General features: G+C 38.7%; 1 long non-coding RNA gene across 1 annotated transcript in view; it reads right to left on the bottom strand.

Moving 5' to 3' along the window:
• Positions 1-1,289: 1,289 nt before the first annotated feature.
• The window catches only part of LOC137988032 (uncharacterized), a 10,783-nt gene continuing 7,072 nt past the window's right edge, over positions 1,290-5,000 (bottom strand). Inside the window, exons 3-4 of the long non-coding RNA XR_011120723.1 lie at positions 4,525-4,674; positions 1,290-2,993 (exon numbers count right to left, since the gene is read on the bottom strand). This is a non-coding gene — a long non-coding RNA (uncharacterized lncRNA). The remainder of the gene's footprint in view (positions 2,994-4,524; positions 4,675-5,000) is intronic.

The following is a 5,000-nucleotide window of genomic DNA, read 5'->3' as shown; positions in this document are numbered from 1 at the left end:
TAACGATGCTTCCGTGAAGCATACACTGGGTTGCCTGTGGTATGTGTTACAGAAAATCAGAAGGCACTGAATTGTGTGGTATTGAACTACAGCATTCCAGTCTGAAGAATAACAAATAAAAGAGAAGCGAGAAACATTGGCTTCTGGGCTGACATGTTGATAATTTTGAAGTTCCCTCACAACTTCTTTTCACCACAAGTTTAAGCATGCCCTCTGAACATCTGACAGCTTTGTAATACCAAAGTTCACTGAAGTTAATTCTTCTCCGGTGGGGTTAGTATTTGGATGGGAGACCAAAACAATATACCCCTCATAAAACAGAAGCATCGGACCGAAAATACTATTAACGCTAACAAATGCAAACTTAGCAAGGTGCAGATTTTGTTAGCTTGCTTTATGCCAAACAAGAACATCATTCTAAAAGCTTATTCTACGCAAAAAGTAGGTTCTGGAGGTAATTTTGAGAGTGGAAATCAAGGTTACGCGGCAGACGGCAAATACAAACTCACGATTTAATTAAGTTAACACACCAGAAAGACGCTATCCTCATTTTGATAAGAAAATGCTTTACTATTGCCATAAAAACTATCCAGTTAAGCTCGCATATCATAAAACGTGATGAATTCATAAAGGCCACCTTTTCCAGCGAACAATTTTTTGAAACAAACAACATATTTGCTATTAGAGGCAAAAAGCACTTCTATTTCATTACATGCGTGAAGAGAAGAAACTCGATCGTGTCAAATATGCGCAATATTGCAACAAACTAAATTTCAGGATCAAACCGTTTACATGAAAAACCTTTTCCTTGAATAATGAAGCACAAAATACACGACAAGCTTTCTTTCAAATAATTCTTGGGGTCACATTTCCAATTATTTTTTTTACCTGAACACTGTGCAGAGTTGATCACAGATCCACGTAAGGTGTTCGATTCGTTCTCTGTCTTTGTTGAACCCATAAGTTACCAGAGAATTTTCCATTTGGTTTCAGTGTTCTACATAACAGCACACTTGGTAAAATATTCTTTTAGAAATACAGCTCACTTTGATTTTGGCTCGACGGGCGATAGATTGTTGTCGAAGTTCATTACTCGTCGCTTTTAAGATTCCAGGTGTTTGTATTTCACCGCCTGCCTAGTTTATCCAACTGACTTTCCATTATTGAGCTCCATAAGGGTATATTTTGTTTAATGATCCACTAAAACGCCATTTGTGTTACATGACTTTCGACGCCATTACAGGTTAAGTTAACGATTCTACTGTGTCCGCCGGAGAAATCTACGCATTTCCACTACCCTCTCGATCCTAAGAAAATATGCGTAGAAGGCTCTATGCACAAAGACAGCACTTACCAGGGGAGTGACAGGCAAGACTTTTACCGACACGGTAAAAAAAATCTAAAAAAAATCTACCAACCTTCCGACTGGGATTGCCATACGGCAACCCAGTAATAAAAGGGACCTGTCGGAATCTGATTTCAGAGGAAAAGAGACCCGTCGGAAAAATGCCCTCCATGGGGGAGGGGGGAAGTGCGGATAAAAATAGTGAAATGCCCCAGACCCCAAATTTGGCACACCACCTGGCTTGAACGTATGATTGATTGTAATAGTTACCATGACGACCCCTCATGCCTCTAATATAAGCCCCCCAATACTATATTATGTATTTTTCCAAAATAGGCCGTAAACATATAAACCCCCTAGGCTTAATGTGTTTTGATGATTTTCACGGATCACGTTTCAGAGCAGTCTTATTTTTTGGAATTCATTTATAAAAGTGTTACCTGGTTCAGCTCGAGAGCTTTAATTCTAAAGCTTCCGCTGTCTATTTATCTTTAGATAATAAGCTAAATAATGCACGCATTTTGATTGGTTCTCACCTATGATCTATAAGAGGGCAGGCGCATAGCTAGCGTCACCATAAAAAAACCTATTAATTCTTTATCATTATTAAACAAACCGATTCCATATTGCTGTGCACTAAATACACTTGACAGCTAAATTAAAGTTCATTATACCATAGAGATCTGCTCCTCTCAATTGGCCAGTGCTTTTTATGTTTTATTACCTTTTTCCCGATAACCAAACATTTATTTTGTGCATTTGTAGATTACGCAGCAATATCCTGTTTTCAAGAAATCTTCGGATACATTTTTACTGGAAGAAACTGAGTCTACTGATAGGTAGGTGCTCAATAACATTTTTCCTATATAGCTACAATAATTATGAAAACGCAATGTGGCGCGATTATATCTCTGAAGACACAACAAAATTTTTGGCGATCTAATATCGGAGGTGGCCCGGCTTCAAATTATAAACCATCTATGCAACTCATAAAAACGTCATTATTAACGAGACCAAAGCTAGAAGTAATACTCTCTGTCAAAGCGACTGTCAAAGCCAGTACTGTGCACGCACGCACAGATGGAAAATACTGCAGAGTTTCCCAAAGCAAATTTACTGCATGTAATTGAGTAGTACTTAAATTACATTGATCTTTTAATCATTGTTGCCACATGCAGATGTGTTTATTAGAGAGCTATCACTTGTGTTTGATGTAATTACCACTGAAAGATGACTGACAATTTCCTCAGACTCAAGGGACAGTGAAATCTATCTTGATTTTCGTCAAAAAACTTACAGTGTATGAACAGAGAAGTCACTGATTGTTGCACTGAACATCTCTCCCTTGTGTTCATCCAGTTCAATGTGAGGGCGTTCGACTCAATTACCTGATGTCTGGAACAAATACACTTGACCCAGTTAATGTCAACAGTTTGACCTAATAATGTTCACAAGGTGTATCCAGAATGGCAATGAAACCTCTACCCTCCCAATTTTTGAGAGAAAAACATCAATAATTATTCACAACTGCATCACAACTTGCAGTCAGAACTGTCTGCTTCTTGCATCTCCCGAAATTTCCTCGAATTAAATTTCAATGAACAATTTCCTTCAGCACTGCATCTTGTGGTTGAAGTATATGTAGGCCCTGGAAAAGATTCACAACAGTCAATCAATCAATTTATATAATTTCATTTCAATGAATGATGTAACAAATCACTTTGCCATTCATAAGGTCCTGTGTAAGCTCCTGTGTAAGTGAAACTGAATAATGAAGCTAAAGGAATTATTGCAAGAAACATGTATCTTACAAGTTAGAATCTTGTAGGAATCTCACAAGACCTTGTAAGTTTGTTGCAAGAGTCTTGAGGTGCGTTCGATTGACCATATTCCGGAGGAGGAATACATAGAATAGAAGAGAAAAGTCCTTCGTTTTTACTCGTGGATATATCCACGAGTTTTGGTGAGGTTCTTTATGCAAATGTGTCACTCCTGCGTAACCGGAAGTTCGATCTAATAAGCCAATCAGGATGGATAATCACAACACAGCTTAGAAAGCTGTGACTTCCTGTTCGCGAGGTTGTGCGCTGCCATTGCTGTATGTCGCTTTTACACTTAGTGTTTGAGCACCTTCCGCTGCATTTAGAAGCAAGAAACGGAAGAATGAAAGAAATGGCTTTCTTCGAAGGTGAAGCAAAATATTCTGAACAAGTACAGATTGGTGCAATTAATTGTGCACCGCCTTTCACTGACCAACGCGAAGACTGTAAGACATGTACAAATGGAATCGACAGACACATGGTGAGAAGACAGTGCTTGTTCATCCCCTAAGCTCACGGGGGATAAACAAATTCCATGTGGAAGGTGACTTCCATTTGGAGAGTAACATCGAAGCTTTCAAAGTATGCCAATGTTTATCAAAGCTATCACTAAGTTTTGCAAGCTATGAGTCATCAAAGCCACATGAATACAACTTGAACAACATCCGTGACATGAAAAACAGTGAGGCAACCAAGCAATTCATGCTTCCAGACATTAGTACTTGTGTGGTGGACCATAATAAAGGACTGTCGAAAGACTCGGTCACTGATTATGTAACGAAAACTGATGAGAAATCCGTACCAATCTCCTGCGATAGAGCAAGGGCTGAGGCACGGCACATGCTCCCCGGAACAGAGAACCTTCCAGGATTAATTCCTTACAAGAAAACGTCGAGCTTGTTTCAGAAAGACAAGGTAATTAGAAAGTGTATGGTGCATTATTTAAATAAGAACGTACCGAGCTAGTCTGGGTTGAGAAAGTGTTTATCTCTTTCTTTTGGATTTATATCTCCATACCTAGACCGCAACTCAGACGTAACAATCTTCGAGAGTAGGATATGCTAATCGTCATTTCTATCTTATCATCCGCAGGACTGCTAAACACAAAAAAGATTTGTCATTTCTATTGTGTATTCAAGATCAATCTGCTTCTACGCATTCGACAAAATTGAACCAACAAAATGAGAATTATTGTCTATCAAGAGAAGAGCTATTGACATCAGGAGACATTGAATCGAGCCCAGGCCCTGTTGCTCATGGAACGAGTACACATACAGCACATACAATACTGAGAATTCCTTCTATAGCACTGTTATAGGCTCGATTAGCTCAAAAAGGATTGAAGTCACTAGAAAGTACCTCAGATGGTTCATGCTTCTTTTCTTCTGTTGCCCACCAGTTATACAATGATCCTTCCTATCACATGAATGTGCATGCTGCTGGAGTTGAATCCATATTGAAGCAGCAAGGGAATAGGAAAAGAAAAGCAATCCAGAACATATCAGAGACCTAAACAGAAAAGCATAAAATCATTTAAGGAAAGCTATGCAGAGCTCAAGGCTAAATCAAACTGAAATTTGTCAAGGTCAAGACTCTATTGGACATTCCATGTCGAAAGTGATTCAGTCTTTTTCGTGATAAGACAACACATGGCGCTGAATATATATGCACTTGCTGTGATCAGTTATGGTTCAAATAATCTGTTTCTAAAAACAACGCAAAACGCCAAAACAGATCTGAAAATATTGAAGCAGCAAGGGAATAGGAAAAGAAGAGCAATCCAGAACATATCAGAGACCTAAACAGAAAAGCATAAAACCATTTAAGGAAAGCTA

Source organism: Montipora foliosa, unplaced genomic scaffold (assembly GCF_036669935.1).
Source record: "Montipora foliosa isolate CH-2021 unplaced genomic scaffold, ASM3666993v2 scaffold_403, whole genome shotgun sequence".
In the NCBI taxonomy this organism is placed as follows: Eukaryota; Metazoa; Cnidaria; class Anthozoa; order Scleractinia; family Acroporidae; genus Montipora; species Montipora foliosa.
The sequence above is the reverse complement of the archived record's forward strand: the minus strand, read 5'-3'. Positions and strand labels throughout refer to the sequence as shown.